Here is a 19,864-nt window from a genome sequence, read left to right as displayed (position 1 = left end):
TAATGAAGGTGGCTGTGAAAGAGAGATTTGATTTTTACTATGCACCAATAATAATTACTCAAAAACAATATTTAAAAAATTGAATATATAAATAAACAAATTACTAGCCTGCTAGGCTGTGTTTAGTTCTTAATTCGTGTTTGAAGTGACATATATTGTGAAGGTCGTATGAAATAAACTTTTTAAAGTTTTATAAAATGCTCAAAAATATAAGAGATATTATACTATCATGATTTTTTTTGCACTTATTTATAATATAGGTAACTAAAATATCATGTAGAAAAAGTTGACCCCACCACACAGCCACTGATAAGTTTAGTTTTGTTCCATTTGAGTTTTTTTTTAAAACATGAGATCTTTTTTTTTCTAATTTATGATTCTCTCCTGGGTAGAAAAATTAGTAGAGAAAAGAAATATTGAGTTGGATTTCCACTACAGCCCTGCATATTTTATTTGCTGAAGCTCAGGAATGGACAAGCATAATCTTAATAGGTTCTGGAGTTTTATTTCCCGAGATGAATAAAACTCAGAATTGCTATTATGCATAGTAGGATGGGGTAATTATAATAATGTGATTAAGTTTGTATGAACCCATGCATTGCAAGTGCAGTATGCTTTTACCCTTTTAAATACAAAATCCAAATAGGATACTGTATTAGTTTTCTATCGCTTCATAATAAATTATCACAAACGTTATCAGCATGAAACAATACCCATTTATTATCTCACAGTTTCCATGGGTTGAGAGTACAGACATAGCTTAAGCTGGATTTTCTGCCCAGGGTTTCACAGCACTGCAGTCAAGGTGTTGCTCAGGGCTGTGTTCTTATCTGAGGCTCAGGGTCCTCTTCCAAGCTCATGTGGTTTTTGGCCAAATTAATTTTTTTGCTGCTATAGATAGGTGCTGCTATAGGTGCATGGTAGTTTACTTCTTCAAAGCCAACAGGAGAGAAAACCTCTTAACCTCTAGATCATCTTTTAAAGGGCTTGCCTGCTTAAGTCAGGCCCACCTGGGTCAATCTTCCTTCTGATTAACTTAAAGTCAAATGATTATGGGACTTTACATAATCAAAGTCCCTTCACCTTTGCCAAACATACAGGTAACCTAATCATTGGAGTGGCCATCCCATCATACTCAAGTCCTGATCAGATTCAAGGGGAGGAGATTACACAGGGTGTGAACATGAAGGGGCCACCTTACAATTCTGTCGACCACAAATGCTATCTTGCATTTCTGAAGATCATATTTTAGCTACTAAGACCCAAGCTTGGAATCAGATAATAAGTTAAAAATGGTCTGTGAAGCATCCAAATAATCAAGCAGTAACTAGCAATGGCAGCAGGGGTGATGCAGCAAAACAACAAAAACATTTTTAAAAAGAAAATACAAGCCTCGAATACACAGCAGTTTGAGGTTGTAAGTGTAGTAGGCACAGACTCTACATACCTCACTAGAGCCTGAAGGCATCATCAAGTTGTGAGGAGACAGCCTAACGTCATAAAAGTTCAGTTTTGTTCTAGGTGCCCTGGTTAAGAAAGCAAGAATGTTTACAGTTCAGCCTCAGAAAAATTTTCCTTCCTATGGTTGACATCAAAGGACAGCTAAGCTTCAGTTACCTGGAAAATTAATTTACATGGAATGACTCTGCAGTGAAGCAGAGTGTATGGAGCTCTTGTGTGAGACTTAGAGTGTATTTTCAGGTTGGGCAGTTCAACATGAGGGATGCAGGAGAACTCAGAGGTTAAGGCCAAGATCTAGGTTATGAGTGTCATCACTTCAGAGCAGGTGACAAGCAATGACATCTGGAGCAAGGAGCCTGGGCTCTCTTTCTCTGCCTGGAAGATCTCTCAGCACAGGGTTGCCTGAGGCCAAAGCTAGGCAGTCAACTTTTTAGAGAAAGACATGGTAACTGCCAAGCTGTGGACTCAGCTGCAGAGTCCTGGGGGCCAAAGCTGGGCCTCTGTTCTGATGCAGCTCTTTCCCCAAAGCTGGTGGCTTTCTTCAACTTCCAAATTCAATTCATCTGCTCTTTTGGATGCCCAAGAGATCAGGAAAAGGAGATATTTCACATACAGACTTTTCTATTGTTATTTCCAAAGCAGTTATATACTTAGATTTTCTAATTTTCCTGTTGTACTTCTCCCAACAAAGAAGTGGTAGAAATATTCTCCGGGAAGGTGAGAAGTTCAGAGAAGTAAGCAATAACAGGTCTTGAAAGATATTAAACTAACGCAACTAGCACACTGGAGAGAGATGATCACCAGTTCTATAATTTCCTAATGTTCACAGGAACATTTTCAAAATGAGTTCTATTTTTAAAAGTATTACTTGTGCACCTTGGAGTTAATGTGTCCCAAACTGAGTTCTTGACCTTCCTTCCCAAAGCTGCTCTTTTAGTATTCTTCCAAATCTCAGTAAATGGCAACCCCATCCTTGCCGTAAATCTTGTAGTCATCCTTGACTTCTCTCCCTCACTTCTCATCTGACCCATCAGCAAATTCTAGTGGCTTCAGAGTATATCCGGAATCTAACCATTTCTCATCATTTCCACTGCTACCTCCCTGATACGTGCTATTTCCATCATCTCTCACCTGGATCACGGAGTAGCCTCCTAAAGGGTCTTCCTGCATTGGGCCTTGATCCTCTTCTGTCTCATTTCAAAATAGCAGCCCAAGCAATCCTGTTAAATGAAATAGAGCATGTCAATCCTCTTATCAAACTATTCCAATGGTTTCCCATTTCACTCAGTGGAAAAGCCACCGTCCTTACAAAAGCTTATAAGGCCCTACAACTGCAACCCTCACCCCTTGCCTCTGTGGCCTCATCTCCTACAACTGTGCACCCCTCTCTGTCACTCTGTTTAGACCACACCAGCCTTCTTACAGGTGAGTTTGCATCTCAGGACCTGAGTGCTTGCTGTGCCCTCTGCCTGGAATGCCTTTCTCCCAAATACCACTTCTTTCAAGTTTGGTTACATGCCCTCCACCCCTAATCCCACACCTGGCAAATAGCATATTCTCACTGAGGCCTTCCCTGGCCACTCTCTCTAAATTGCAAGCCTACATTCCACATTTCACTTTCCTGCTCTGCTTTTCTCTTTAACATTCAGCACTATTTATTTTAATCACTTCTTCTATTTACTGTCAGACTAATTTTTGTCTGGTCCGTTCTCTGTTACGTCCCCAAAGTCTAGACCAGTGCCTGGCAAACTGAACACATTCAAAAATATTTGTTGAAAGGATGAATGAATGCAGGCACTGAGGGGAATAGGAAGTATAGAGCCCCACCTCCTTTGAGGTTTGGTCTTTGACTCACTGTGGAGCCAAAGCCTGCCAGGCTCAGGTCCCATCTCACACCAGCCATGCCCCACATTCCACACACACCACTGTGTGTCTCTGAACATGTGGGTCCTGCTGCCTACGATGTCTGACTCTCTTTTGTCTACCTCACTGTTATTTTTATCCTTATTTATTTCACTACCAATGAGGTAATTACTAGACAGTTTATCATGAGTTTATTGGCCATCTGGTATTGCTTCTTTTGTCAATTCAACAAAAATGTGCCAGGCTGTAAAGATATAAAGATACATTGTTCTAAGCTCTTAAGATAAGACAACCATTTTCCCTGTCCTCAAAAAGTTTATGGTCTAGAGAGACAAGCAAATAAGTATACAAAATAATTATGGATTGTGAAAAATATTGTGAAGGAAATAAAGAGGAAACTATGACAGAGAATAATGCAGAGGGCAGTTACTTACATAGGGTGTTCAGGGAGGGCATCTATGAAAATATATTTAAGGATGAGAAGGTGATGACAGTGTTGAACTTTACCTGACTTCTATGCCCCCAGAAAACAGTGATGGTTAAGAAATCTCCCCAGTCTTTTTCTCCCCAAATCCCTCACCCCTTTGTGTTCTAGAAAATGACTAACTGCAATGAACCACCATTCCCCACATGGCTTAGATAAGACTTGCTATCCACTCTTTCTCAGGACTCCCAAAAGATTTGTAGATGGCTCTCATTTTTACTGGTGACAAGGTTAAACCCAGACCATTCTCCTTTTGCCTGAATCTGTTGACATGGTCAGAGATCCTCTTTCTTTTTGTCTCATGAATAATTAGCCAAGATTAGAATTGTTTGTTCCCCTGAAACCAGCTAAGCATTTCCTGTTCCACTGAAACTTGCTTTGATTGAAAAAACAATCCCAACTATAAATAACCCCACCTGTAACTTGTCTACTCCTCCCCATAAAAATCTAAGGCAAACCCCTCTGCTGAGACACGCTGTAGTAGGCTGAAAAATGGCCCTACAAGATATCCAGGTCCTAATCCCTGGAATCTATGAATATCTTACCTTATGCGGAAAAAGAGATTTTGTAGATGTGATTAATGAGCTTGAGACGGGACAATTATCCTGGATTATCTGGTTGGACCCTAAACAGAATCACAAGTATCCTTGTAAGAAGGGTGCAGAAGGAGACCCGACCATAGATAAAAGAGAAGACAGCCATGTGATGGAAGCAGAGAGAAGCAGAGTCAGAGAAAAGATGCTACATCACTGGTTTTGAAGATAGAGGAAGGGACCAGGAGACAAGGAATTCAGCTCTAGATGTGGGAAAAAGAAAGGGAACATACTCTCCCCTGGACCCTCCAGAGGCAGCACAGCCCTGCCAACACCTTGATTTTAGCCACGTAAGATTCATTTTGGATTTCTGGCCCACACAACAATAATAGGATAACTTTCTATTGTTTAAAGCCGCTAATTTGCAATGATTTGTTACACCAACCATAGAAACTTAATACGTACTCTAATCTTCAGATCTGAGGTGTTTCCCTATTGCAATAGCCTGAATAAAATCCATCTCCTCACTTACTCATTTTTTTTGTCTTTGACAGTGCTAACCATACGAAGGACGGGGAGCAGAACACCCCAGGCAGAGTGACCAACATGGACAAAGGTCCTCAGGCAAAAGAGAAGTTGGTGTGTTCTAGCACCTAGGAGATGAGCGTGACTCAAGATGAAGTTGAATGTTAACAGTGTGACAGGCCCCTGGGCCATGGTAGGGAATTTGGACTTTATTATATTTGTGATGAGAAACTTTTAGAAGATTTCGAGCCATAAAGAGTAGAAGTAGATGGGGCTTCCCTGGTGGCGCAGTGGTTGAGAATCTGCCTGCTAATGCAGGGGACACGGGTTCGAGCCCTGGTCTGGGAAGATCCCACATGCCGTGGAGCAACTAGGCCCGTGAGCCACAACTACTGAGCCTGCGCGTCTGGAGCCTGTGCTCCGCAACAAGAGAGGCCACGATAGTGAGAGGCCCGCGCACCGCGATGAAGAGTGGCTCCCGCTTGCCACAACTAGAGAAAACCCTTGCACAGAAACGAAGACCCAACACAGCCAAATAAATAAATAAATAAATAGCGTTCCCTTTAAAAAAAAAGAGTAGAAGTAGAAAGGTCAGTTAGTAGTCCTGGTAAGAAATGATGGTGGGCCCAGGACGTGGGAAGAATTTAGATATAGGGCTGGATGAGGCAGATTCTGTCTCTGTAAGGGTTGAAATATGAAACAGAGCTCAGTCAAATTAGAATAATTTGAGGAGTGTTTACTAAAGAGGGTATTTATAAAGGTTTGGCAAGATATGGGAAACCAAAACCACAAAGGAGAGTACAGTACCCTGAAGCTTATAACAAACAGTGCCAGGCCTGAAGGAAAAGGGGGAGAAAGCAGTTTCCAGAGCCTGGAAGAAAGGGCAACCATGACAAGAGCAGTGGTCTTCAGCGGAGAGGCACAGCCATGCGGAGGGAACTCTGATCTTACCCTCCCCTCTCCCTCTGACCTCTTGCTGGGGCTGTCTATTGCCAAACCCAAACGCAAGCCAGAGAGCAAGAGAGCTCATTGGTTCAGTTCCTACAGGTCAGCCTTCCCAGGCAGGAAACAGGGTAGAAAGGGACAAGAGTGGGTATGGAGGGAAAAAAGAAAGATATGTGGGAGAGAGTTAAAATTAGCCCAATTTATTAAAGGAAAATGTGGAGACCTGAATTTTCTACACTATTTCCTTAATACTCAGTTTCACCTACCCCATGACAATAGGCACAAAAACAATGGCCTTTCACCTTCCTGATTTTTCTTTGAACATTTACAACTGCTCTTTTGTCCTAAAGGCAATCAAGAAAGACCGTGATTAGAACATTTGCAAGGACTAATAATGTTATCTTCAAAGTTCAGTGAAAAACCTCTTTTGATAAAAGTGTAGAATTTAAGGAAATGTTGCTACTTGAAAACTGGATAATATTCACTTTATACTGAGGAGAATTGAGTTTATGCAGCCTGGTAAGTAAAGGTTGTTTCAGAGGAGTGGAATATTGAATCACAATCAAAGCAAACCACAGAAAGCCTAATTCATACATCTCTCTGCATGGATACCCATATTTTACCATTGTTTTGGTTTCCTTCTTTTTTTTTTTTTTTATTACTCTGGAAGGTAATTCAATTTGCATTGCACATTTCCTCACAGAAATTTTGAATCTTATGAATATAAAAATCATGGACTTGGCCCAATGTTATTTTAATCAGTTTTTCTGTTTCCTAATTCAGGATTAACTTCCCAGGATATATGCAGAGATTTAGTAGCAAGAGCGACAGTGTGCACATTAAAATATGGAGAGCTTCAGCAGCAATTTGAGTTATGGTAATTACTGGGTTTGTTTACACAGACACAGATGAAAAGCATAACCTTTTTGTTCCTGTCTTTTTTTTTTTTAATTTGGAAAAATTGTGTGCTACCAACAGAAAAATCATACAACAGTTGTTTAATGTCATGGAGGAAATCAGGCGCAACCAATGAGACTGAGAAATAAAGATATCAAAACTCTCAGAGGTAGTGTCTTAGCTAGGCATCCTTTTTCCTGGAGCCACTCCCAGTGGTACAGAAAGGCTCTGGTGCTCACATTCTGCTCAGAATGACTGCCACAACATTTGCCTGCACCCAAATCAACTACCCAGTGGGTCTCCACTAGCATAACAGTTCCAGGGTGGCCCCAACATTGACTTCTGCTTCCACAGTCATTCTCCACATCCTGCTCCCTGGTCCCATTTGCTCCCTCCAAGAAGTAACCCTGACTGAGATGGGGCCCACGTGAGGGAAGAGGAGGAGAAGAAGAAGGCAGATGGCTTCCAGCAACTGGGAGCCAACAGGAGAGGCACCAGTGCTCTCAGGGAATGTGAGAAAATAAGCCCATCCCTGGGAACATTTGGGAAAAAAACCAGGCCTGCTTTTGTAAGGCTTATTGATCACAAATCTGGAAGCTTCCCCTCGACACCATGCTATCGTGAGAAGCAGGTTGGCCCTCTTAGAGGCAGTAGGCAGACAGACTTTCACCCATCTTAGAATGGTTGAAAAGGGGTTAAATTACCCGAATGACTAGGCTTGATCTCAATATCTTCTTTTACCTCTTCCACCCCATTTCCATACCAAACTGACTCTACGGGCCATCAACCCAGCTAAAAGAGAAGGCCTATTGATTGCCTAAAAGAGCTGTTCTAGGTGTTTTATGGTACACATAGTAATGGCACCCAAAGATATCTACACTTTGATCCCTGGAAAATGTGATTATGTTACTTTATATGGCAAAAGGGACTTTGCAGATGTCATTAAGATTACTGACCTTGAGATAGAGGGATTATCCTGGATTATCTGGGTGGGCCAAATCTAATAACATGATTCCTTAAAAGTGGAGGAACTTTCCCAGCTACGATCAGAGAACCAGAAAGATGGCAGCATAAGGACTCAATCTGCTGTTGCTGTTTTTGAAGATAGAGGATGGTGGTCACAAGGCAGGGAATGTGGTCAGCTTCTGGAAGCTGGAAAAGGCAAGGAAATGGGTTCCCTCTTAGAGCTTCTAGAAAGGATTGCAGCCTTGCCAACACCTTGATTTTAGCCCTGTGAGACCCATGCTAGACTTCAGACCTAAAGAACTGAAGATAATAAATTTGTATTGTTTAAGCCACTAAGGTAATTTGCTGTGGTCATTTGTTACAGCAGCAATGTAAAAACTTATACAGTCTTCCTCACCTCAAGCTTGGATTAGCACAATAGAAAATTTTTAATTTCTCCAGGCTCTCAAGTCTCTAGGTCATCTTAGAAACTGTTACTCACCAAACTCTTGTCAACTATCACACTACTCATTCGACTTCCCTGTTCAAGAGCCTACAAATGGCAATGTTTTCAAACTAAGCTCCTGTAAATATCAGAAGGTCTGAAGTGCCTCTTCTGGACCTGCCAAAGTTCAAAGTGGAAGGTTAGTGAATACTGCTGAAAATGCCCTGAAAAGAATCCTTGGAGAGACTGGTCAACAGGATTTTCCAGGGGCTTCATCACCAATGTTGAACAATAGGAATACACTGGATGGTTTATAAAGTCTTGCAGCATTTACCAGTTACACAGCCCTACTGATAAAATCAGTCACTGTGTTGGGGTGAAACCATTTCTACTACTCTGGCCAGAGTGGACAATGCAACTAATCTCTGAACCGGGGGCTAGTGAGTAGGGATATGACAATATATTATATAGCTAATTTTCCAGTCCAATTAGATGCTCTTCAAAGGCGAAAGAGGGAGACATGATTTGAAAGAGATCATGTGAGCCAAGAAAGACAGTAGAAGTCTAGAGCTGACTTAGTTCTCAGACAACTTTCCAGTTTAATCCATATAATCCCCCTTCCCCTAACCCTTTCCTCTTTTCCTAGTCTTGCAATTAAAATTGTCAAATATATCGTTTCTTATTGCTCAAACTTTCACTTTACATTCTATAGTAAGTTTCAGCCTTTTAGTCCTATTTAACTGTTGGTGGAGCACCTTTTGTGACCTACTTTGATGGCCTCCCTTTGGCTTAACCAAGAAACTAGCAGATATTCTGAATGATGCCTGGTCTGCAATTATTCTTAGTAAAATTATACTGCAAATTTATTGTTAAGAACAAAGGCCTTGGACCTGCCTCTATTTTTAAGGTAATGGAATCTCTATCAAAATGATCCTGAGTACAGTGATTTTGGTAAAATTCATAATATTGGTTAAATGTGAAGAAATTCTTTCTAACAAGTCTTGACCCCAGCAGATTCTCTAGAAATAAATTCCCTAAAGCGGTGGTCCTTAACTAAGTGTGGGCAACAAGAATCACCCTGGAGATCCCGAGTAGTCAGTTTGTAGTACGGTTTGGACATGTGCATTTGACCAGTCTTTCTAGGTGATTCTCACGTGTACCCTGCTCTTAAGCCATCTGCTTTTATTTTCTTCCTGAAAAGTTGATGATGCTTTAAAATGAAATAACAATAGTCCTTCTCTGGGCTGTTATTTACAGAACTTTCACTTTCTGGTACTCCTATACAGAATGGCATAATTCAGAGTCAGCTTTTCATGATTATGTTAAGAGATTGGGTACTCAGTGCATAGTGAGAACTATAGTTCTGAGTCTGTATGTTAATTATTCTGATCCCCTTGGACTTTTGTGGCAGTAATTCGTGAGTTAGTCGAAAGTAGTTTTGTAGCAATAAATACTTGTTTTGTTGACTATCGGCTAGTTCCTTGCTTTTTAACAGCCGCTCACCTTAGTGTCAACCTTCTGAGCTACTTCTGTGGTTAAGATCCATGTGCTGATTTTATGAAACTGAAAGGCTACATATATTTATCTGATCTTTGTGTTCTTCCCAAGAGCTTGGTAGGAACATTCTTGTGGGTTTCACAAGCTATATGCTAGTTTAGTGTTTTAAAATTGGGCTATAGATACTCCTGGGGGAACAAAAGACATTCCAGGAGGTATCTTGATGGCATTCTGGACCAAACAATTTTAAAAGAATGAACTTCTAGATAGTGATACATATGTACTTTTTACTGAAATTGATCTGCCTATATACTAGTTCTTTCCCATCTTCTTTATTATAATTGCCCTTTTACAAAAGCTAGGCATATGACTCACCAACTTCAGGCTAACTGGTGCTTTTCCTTGGTGTAAAAAACTCTGGGCTTGAAACAAAGGAGAACTTCTACATTTTTGGTACCAGAACCCAAAGTATGGCTTCTGCCATTTTGGGGCCTGCACATATTTCTAGCCAAGATGAAGTGTGGCATGATAAATGAGCTATTTTTGCCAATGTTGGGATGTTCTAAATTCAGCTACAGGATTGTGCAGTTATGGGGAATTATGATATTTTCCCATTAATATTCTTACTATTTCCATTCCTGAATGATTGTCAAAGAATGAACTACCCCTGAAGAAGAGTTCAAGAGTTTTGTTTAAACCAGCGGTCCCCTACCTTTTTGGCAAAAGGGACTGGTTTCGTGGAAGAAAATTTTTCCACGGACTGGGGTTGGGGGGAGGGATTGTTTTGGGATGATTCAAGTGCATTACATTTATTGTGCACTTTATTTAGATTATTAGTACATTGTAATATATAATTAAATAATTGTACAACTCACCATAATGCAGAATCAGTGGGAGCCCTGAACTTGTTTTCACTTGCCACTCACTGATAGGGCTTTGATATGAGTCTGCAAGCAATTGATTTATTATGGTCTCTGTGCAGTCAAACCTCTCTGCTAATGATAATCTGCATTTGCAGCCGCTCCCCAGCGCTAGCATCACTGCCTCAGCTCCACCTCAGATCATCAGGCATTAGATTCTCATAAGGAGCACGCAATCTAGATCCTTCACTCGCATAGTTCACAGTAGGGTTCGCGGTCCTATGAGAATATAATGCCACCGCTGATCTGACAGGGGAGTGGCTATAAATACAGATGAAGCTTCGCTCAATTGCCCACCACTCACCTCCGGCTGTGTGGCCCAGTTCCTAACAGGCCACAGACAGATAACGGTCTGTGGCCTGGGGGTTGCGGAACTCTGGTTTAAACTGACAAAAACTGAGAAAGTTCACCTACTGGAGAACCTCTCCATAGGAAGCCTAAGCAAAAGGACAGTAATCTGAGATGGAGGTTTCAGGTGCAGAAAGAAAAACAAAGAAAATGATAAAAGTCTGGGTAAACATTTTTTTAAATGACTATAAAAATTAGTAATAATAATGCTTATTGGGATTCAAGAAAAGATATGTTTAAAATACCAGGAGGAGGAACCAAGATGACAGAGTAGAAGGACGTGCTCTCACTCCCTCTTGCAAGAACACCAGAATCACAACTAGCTGCTGGACAATCATCAATAAGAAGACACTGGAAATCACCAAAAAAGATACCCCACATCCAAAGACAAAGGAGAAGCCACAATGAGACGGTAGGAGGGGCGCAATCACAGTAAAATCAAATACCGTAAGTGGTGGGTGGGTGACTCACAGACTGACTCACTTATACCACAGAAGTCCACCCACTGGAGTGAAGGTTCTGAGCCCCACGTCAGGCTTCCCAACCTGGAGCGTCCGGCAACGGGAGGAGGAATTCCTAGAGAATCAGACTGTGAAGTCTAGTGGGAACTGATTGCAGGACTTCGACAGGACTGGGGGAAACAGACCCCACTCTTGGAGGGCACACAAAAAGTAGTGTGTGCATTGGGACCCAGGGGAAGGAGTAGTGACCCCAGGGGAGACTCAACCAGACCTACCTGCTAGTGTTGGAGGGTCTCCTGCAGAGGCAGGGGCTGGCTCTGTTTCACCATGGAGACAAGGACACTGGCAGCAGAAGTTCTGGGAAGTACTCCTTGGCATGAGCCTTCCCAGAGTCTGTCATTAGCCCCACCAAAGAGCCCAGGTAGGCTTCAGCATTAGGTTGCCTCAGGCCAAACAACCAACGGGGGGGAGGGAACCCAGCCCCACCCATCAACAGTCAAGTGGATTAAACTTTTACTGAGCTCTGCCCACCAGAGCAACAGGCAGCTCTACCCACCACCAGTCCCTCCCATCAAACCTCTTAGATAGCCTCATCCACCAGAGGGCAGACACCAGAAGCAAGAAGAACTACAATCATGCAGCCTGTGGAACAAAAACCACATTCACAGAAAGATAGACAAGATGAAAAGGCAGAGGGCTATATAACAGATGAAGGAACAAGATAAAACCCCAGAAAAACAACTAAATGAAGTGGAGATAGGCAACCTTCCAGAAAAAGAATTCAGAATAACGATAGTGAAGATGATCCAGGACCTCGGAAAAAGAATGGAGGCAAAGATCGAGAAGATGCAAGAAATGTTTAACAAAGACCTAGAAGAATTAAAGAACAAACAAACAGAGATGAACAATACAATAACTGAAATGAAAACTACACTAGAAGGAATCAATAGCAGAATAACTGAGGCAGATGAACGGATAAGTGACCTGGAAGACAGAATGGTGGAATTCACTGCTGCGGAACAGACTAAAGAAAAAAGAATGAAAAGAAATGAAGGCAGCCTAAGAGACCTCTGGCACAACATTAAACGCAACAACATTCATATTATAGGGGTCCTAGAAGGAGAAGAGAGAGAGAAAGGACCAGAGAAAATATTTGAAGAGATTATAGTCGAAAACTTCCCTAACATGGGAAAGGAAATAGCCACCCAAGTCCAGGAAGCGCGGCAAGTCCCATACAGGATAAACCCAAGGAGAAACACGCCGAGACACATAGTAATCAAATTGGCAAAAATTAAAGACAAAGAAAAATTATTGAAAGCAGCAAGGGAAAAAGGACAAATAACATACAAGGGAACTCCCATAAGGTTAACAGCTGATTTCTCAGCAGAAACTCTACAAGCCAGAAGGGAGTGGCATGATCCAGAAGGGAGTGGCATCACTTAAAGTGATGAAAAGGAAGAACCTACAACGAAGGTTACTCTACCCAGCAAGGATCTCATTCAGATTCGATGGAGAAATCAAAAGCTTTACAGACAAGCAAAAGCTAAGAGAATTCAGCACGAACAGACCAGCTCTAAAACAAATGCTAAAGGAACTTCCCTAAGTGGGAAACACAAGAAAGAGGACCTACAAAAACAAACCCAAAACAATTAAGAAAATGGTCATTGGAACATACATATCGATAATTACCTTAAACGTGAATGGATTAAATGCTCCAACCAAAAGACACAGGCTTGCTGAATGGATACAAAAACAAGACCCATATATATGCTGTTTACAAGAGACCCACTTCAGACCTAGGGACACGTACAGACTGAAAGTGAGGGGATGGAAAAAGATATTCCATGCAAATGGAAATCAAAAGAAAGCTGGAGTAGCTATACTCATATCAGATAAAATAGACTTTAGAATAAAGAATGTTACAAGAAACAAGGAAAGACAATACATAATGATCAAGGGATCAATCCAAGAAGAAGATATAACAATTATAAATATATATGCACCCAACAGAGAAGCACCTCAATACACAAGGCAACTGCTAACAGCTATAAAAGAGGAAATCGACAGTAACACAATAACAGTGGGGAACTTTAACATCTCACTTACACCAATGGACAGATCATCCAAACAGAAAACTAATAAGGAAACAGAAGCTTTAAATGACACAATAGACCTGGTAGATTTAATTGATATTTATAGGACATTCCATCCAAAAACAGCAGATTACACTTTCTTCTCGAGTGCGCAGGTAACATTCTCCAGGATAGATTACATCTTGGGTCACAAATCAAGCCTCAGTAAGTTTAAGAAAACTGAAGTCATATCAGGCATCTTTTCTGACCACAACGCTATGAGATTAGAAATGAATTACAGGAAAAAAAACGTAAAAAACACAAACACATGGAGGCTAAACAATACGTTACTAAATAACCAAGAGATCACTGAAGAAATCAAAGAGGAAATCAAAAAATACCTAGAGACAAATGACAATGAAAACACGACGACCCAAAACCTATGGGATGCAGCAAAAGCAGTTCTAAGAGGGAAGTTTATAGCTATACAAGCCTACCTAAAGAAACAAGAAAAATCTCAAGTAAACAATCTAACCTTACACCTAAAGGAACTAGAGAAAGAAGAACAAACAAAACACAAAGTTAGCAGAAAGAAAGAAATCATAAAGATCAGAGCAGAAATAAATGAAATAGAAACAAAACAGTAGCAAAGATCAATAAAGCTAAAAGCTGGTTCTTTGAGAAGATAAAGAAAATTGATAAACCATTAGCCAGACTCATCAAGAAAAAAAGGGAGAAGACTCAAATCAATACAATTAGAAATTAAAAAGGAGAAGTAACAACTGACACTGCAGAAATATAAAGGATCATGAGAGATTACTACAAGCAACTCTATGCCAGTAAAATGGACAACTTGGAAGAAATGGACAAATTCTTAGAAAACCACTACCTTCCGAGACTGAACCAGGAAGAAATAGAAAATATGAACAGACCAATCACAAGCACTGAAATTGAAACTGTGATTAAAAATCTTCCAACAAATAAAAGCCCAGGACCAGCTGGCTTCACAGGTGAATTCTATCAAACATTTAGAGAAGAGCTAACACCTATCCTTCTCAAACTCTTCCAAAATATAGCAGAGGGAGGAACACTCCAAAACTCATTCTACGAGGCCACCATCACCCTGATACCAAAACCAGACAAAGATGTCATGAAGAAAGAAAACTACAGGCCAATATCACTGATGAACATAGATGCAAATATCCTCAACAAAATACTAGCAAACAGAATCCAACAGCACATTAAAAGGATCATACACCATGACCAAGTGGGGTTTATCCCAGGAATGCAAGGATTCTTCAATATACGCAAATTAATCAATGTGATACACCATATTAACAAATTGAAGGATAAAAACCATATGATCATCTCAACAGATGCAGAAAAAGCTTTCAACAAAATTCAACACCCATTTATGATAAAAACCCTCCAGAAAGTAGGCATAGAGGGAACTTACCTCAACATAATAAAGGCCATATATGACAAACCTTCTTAATGGTGAAAAACTGCAACCATTCCTCTAAGATCAGGAACAAGACAAGGCTGTCCACTCTCACCACTATTATTCAACAGAGTTTTGGAAGTTGTAGCTACAGCAATCAGAGAAGTAGAAGAAATAAAAGGAATCCAAATCAGAAAAAAAGAAGTAAAGATGTCACTGTTTGCAGGTGACAAGATACTACACATAGAGAATCCTAAAGATGTTACCAGAAAACTACTAGAGCTAATCAATGAATTTGGTAAAGTAGCTGGATACAAAATTAATGCACAGAAATCTTCTGCATTCCTGTACACTAATGATGAAAAATCTGAAAGAGAAATTATGGAAACACTCCCATTTACCACTGCAACAAAAAGAATAAATTACCTAGGAATAAACCTACCTAGGGAGACAAAAGACCTGTATGCAGAAAACTATAAGACACTGATGAAAGAAATTAAAGATGATACCAACAGATGGAGAGGTATACCATGTTCTTGGATTGGAAGAATCAATATTGTGAAAATGACTATACTACCCAAAGCAATCTACAGATTCAATGCAATCCCTATCAAATTACCAATGGCATTTTTTACGGAACTAGAACAAATCATCTTAAAATTTGTATGGAGACACAAAAGACCCTGAATAGCCAAAGCAGTCTTGAGGTAAGAAAACGGAGCTGGAGGAATCAGACTCCCGGACTTTAGACTATACTACAAAGCTACAGTAATCAAGACAATATGGTACTGGCACAAAACAGAAACAGAGATCAATGGAACAAGATAGAAAGCCCAAAGATAAATGCACGCACCTATGGTCAACTAATCTATGACAAAGGAGGCAAAGATATACAATGGAGAAAAGACAGTCTCTTCAATAAGTGGTGCTGGGAAAACTGGACAGCTACATGTAAAAGAATGAAATTAGAACACTCCCTAACACCTTACACAAAAATAAACTCAAAATGGATTCGAGACCTAAATGTAAGACCGGACACTATAAAACTCTTAGAGGAAAACATACGAAGAACACTCTTTGACATAAATCACAGCAAGATCTTTTTATATCCACCTCCTAGAGTAATGGAAATAAAAACAAAAACAAACAAATGGGACCTAATGAAACTTCAAAGCTTTTGCACAGCAAAGGAAACCATAAACAAGATGAAAAGGCAACCCTCAGAATGGGAGAAAATATTTGCAAACGAATCAATGGACAAAGGATTAATCTCCAAAATATATAAACAGCTCATGCAGCTCAATATTAAAGAAACAAACAACCCAATCCAAAAATGGGCAGAAGACCTAAATAGACATTTATTCAAAGAAGACATACAGATGGCCACGAAGCACATGAAAAGCTGCTCAACATCACTAATCATTAGAGAAATGCAAATCAAAACTACCATGAGGGATCACCTCACACCAGTTAGAACGGGCATCATCAAAAAATCTACAAACAACAAATGCTGGAGAGGGTGTGGAGAAAAGGGAACCCTCTTGCACTGTTGGTGGGAATGTAAATTGATACAGCCACTATGGAGAACAGTATGGAGGTTCCTTAAAAAACTAAAAATGGAACTACCATATAACCCAGCAATCCCACTACTGGGCATATACCCAGAGAAAACCATAATTCAAAAAGACACATACACCCCAATGTTCATTGCAGCACTATTTATAATAGCCAGGTCATGGAAGCAACCTAAATGCCCATTGACAGATGAATGGATAAAGAAGTTGAGGTACATATATACAATGCAATATTACTCAGCAGTAAAAAGGAACAAAATTGAGTCATTTGTTGAGACGTGGATGGATCTAGAGACTGTCATACAGAGTGAAGTAAGTCAGAAAGAGAAAAACAAATATCGTATATTAACGCATGTATGTGAAACCTAGAAAAATGGTGCAGATGAACCGGTTTGCAGGGCAGAAACTGAGACACAGATGTAGACCAAGGGGGGAAACATATGGACACCAAGGGGGGAAAACTGCGGTGGGGTGGGGATGGTGGTGTGCTGAATTGGGCGATTGGGATTGACATGTATACACTGATGTGTAAAAAACTGATGACTAATAAGAACCTGCAGTATAAAAAAAACAAGCAAACAAAAAAAAAACAACTAATACTAAACTTTCTTTGGGTTATTTGTATGGAAATATGTTAATATAAATGTTTCAGACATTACATGAAATTTCTAAAAATCTTATATGTTCTGGTATAATGTTATAAGTCATAATTCTAGTTATTACTTTAAAATGTATATCTCAGAAATAACGAAAAAAAAAAAAAAAGATATGTTTAAAGTACCAGACAGTAACAGTATATATGCCAAAAGAAAAATTAATGGAGTTAAAGCATTCTAAGGTCCTTATGTTATCCAGGAGAAAGATAATAATTTAGTTTTAGACCTTTGAAACTCATGAATTAAGCATGCATGTTTTAATTTATCTGAAACAACAGAGTCAGAGAGTAAAACTTCTAAATAGAGGGAAAAGTGAAACAATAAAATAATTATATTAATTTAAATAAAATTAATAATAAAATAATAAAATTTAAAAGAAGGCAAAAGGGGTAAAAAGAAACAGAGAACACCTGAAAGGATCCCAAATTAGGATAGATTTAAATCCATTATGGAGTTTACATGCTAGTGGAAGAAACATACAAGTGAAATGAATAAATATGTACATAATTTCATGTAGTATTGTGCTACGAAGAAAAATCAAATAGGGTAAAGCATTAGGTGGTGCTTAGAAGAACACTATTTTTAGATAAGGGAAGATCTGAGAGAAAAGGGGAGGAAGCAAGATTCTAAGGCTTTTTATCTTGAGCAAGAGAAAAGGTTGAAAAGAGAAGAGGAGACAGAAAAGAGACTGAGAAGAGACAGCAGGTGAAGTGGGAGGAAAACCAGAGTGTGGCTCCGTGAAGAAATGTTTCAACAAGGAGGGCACGGTCAACTGTGAAACGAAGAATGTCTGGTTAGGGGCTTCCCTAACCAGGCGGCGCAGTGGTTGAGAATCTGCCTGCCAATGCAGGGGACACGGGTTCGAGCCCTGGTCTGGGAAGATCCCACATGCCACGGAGCAACTGGCCCGCGCACCGCGATGAAGAGTGGCCCCCACTCACCGCAACTAGAGAAAGCCCTCGCACAGAAACGAAGACCCAACACAGCAATCAATCAATCAATAAGAACGTGAATTTCTTTTAAAAAAAAAATGTGGATGTTTAAAAAAAAAAGAATGTCTGGTTAATTTTCTACACACATCTTTCCCAGACCTGGAGAACAAGGGCCAGGCTCAGTATTAAGAAGAGTTGTCATAGTCTCATTAGGCATATATAAACCCAGAGAGTGGCTAAGTGCAAGGACTCTGAAGCCAGACTACCTGAAGTTGAATCTTGGCTCCATCTCTTTCTGGTTGTGAGCTGTGTGGTCTTAGGCAAATTATTTGACCTCTCTGTGCTTTGGTTTCCCCATCTGTATAATGGGGATAGTAATAGCACTTGTTTTCTCTGTTTGTTGCGATTAAATGAGTTAATACTTATAAAGCACTTAGACTATACCTGGAATATAAAGTAATCACCATGTATGTCCTTGTTAAAAAAAGAGAAAAGTCCCTAAAATGGCAAAGATAGGAAGGACAACTTTGCTTGTAAAGTACAGACTTGCATTCTCAGTAGGTTCACACTGGCACAAGATTTAAGTAATTAAATTATCAGCATGACTGATAGGATAATTATATTCTGATCAATATACAGCACAAAATAAACATGTCTGATTCTTCTTTACTGTAGTATCTTGAATTTAAGGTGTATTTTCATATAAAATTATATTTCAGTGTCAAAAGGAATATTCTTTAAATGCTTAGTGGTTCAGACCCCTAAGCTGTTACTCTTTTCCAGCTGGATTATTCCCTTTTCTCTTTTCAATCTAAAATAAACTCAGATGAAAAGTGACAACAGGGCTTCCCTGGTGGCGCAGTGGTTGAGAGTCTGCCTGCCAATGCAGGGGACGCGGGTTCGAGCCCTGGTCTGGGAAGATCCCACATGCCGCGGAGCAACTGGGCCCGTGAGCCACAACTACTGAGCCTGCGCATCTGGAGCCTGTGCTCCGCAACAAGAGAGGCCGCGATAGTGAGAGGCCTGCGCACCGCGATGAAGAGTGGCCCCCGCTTGCCACAACTAGAGAAAGCCCTCGCACAGAAACGAAGACCCAACACAGCCAAAGATAAATAAATAAATAAATTAATTAATTTAAAAAAAATCCCCCAATAATCCATCCCCTTTAAAAAAAAAGAAAAAGTGACAACAATATAATTTTCAGTCTCCACATTAATAGAAGAAATAGCTTAATACTTTCTTGGTGTTAGCTATTATAAGGAGCCAAACAAAACATTTCCAGTGTAAAATACTGAAGTAGGTGCTTTGAAGCATTCATAAAAGTTTATGACTCTTACTAATGTGAAAGATAAATGCATGTACTTGAGATGATTACACCATGGGAGTATATAGCTAATGAATGATATGGTAAGTGTTATAAAAGATAAGGCAGCTCTCACTACTGGGTCTAAGGAAGTTTCACGAATGAAGTGAGATTTTTGTGTGGGTCTGGGTAAAGGAAGTCATTACAGTCACTACATTTTAGGATATGCAAGGACTCAAACTATCTTTAATGCAAACTTCCTTAGGAAATTACTAGAGAAAGTACTTCAGCAAAATGAGGAAGTAAACTAAAAGGAAGATACTAGAGCCATAAAACCAGGGCTTCAACATAAGATAGGGGCAAAGGGAAGTCCCAGGATAACAGTTATTCACCAGGACTAGTGGGTCACTTGCACAGACCAGAGCAAAAGAATAGAGGAATGAGGGAGGGAAAATTCAAACTGATAGGGAATTTAAGTTTCAGTGTTTCATTTGATGCGATAGATGTTTAAGGTATAGGATCCCTGGAACATTTGGAAAAAACAAGCAATGGGTGAATCAAA

General features: G+C 39.9%; 1 long non-coding RNA gene across 2 annotated transcripts in view; it reads right to left on the bottom strand.

Annotated features, from left to right (window-relative positions):
• The window catches only part of LOC132359410 (uncharacterized), an 86,284-nt gene that overhangs the window by 63,791 nt on the left and 2,629 nt on the right, over nt 1–19,864 (bottom strand). For both annotated transcript variants that reach the window (XR_009500839.1, XR_009500840.1), the window contains exons 2-3: nt 2,593–2,681; nt 1,448–1,526 (exon numbers count right to left, since the gene is read on the bottom strand). This is a non-coding gene — a long non-coding RNA (uncharacterized LOC132359410). The remainder of the gene's footprint in view (nt 1–1,447; nt 1,527–2,592; nt 2,682–19,864) is intronic.

Source organism: Balaenoptera ricei, chromosome 2 (genome assembly GCF_028023285.1).
Source record: "Balaenoptera ricei isolate mBalRic1 chromosome 2, mBalRic1.hap2, whole genome shotgun sequence".
Lineage (NCBI taxonomy): Eukaryota > Metazoa > Chordata > Mammalia > Artiodactyla > Balaenopteridae > Balaenoptera > Balaenoptera ricei.
This window is presented reverse-complemented; position numbering and strand designations above follow the sequence as displayed.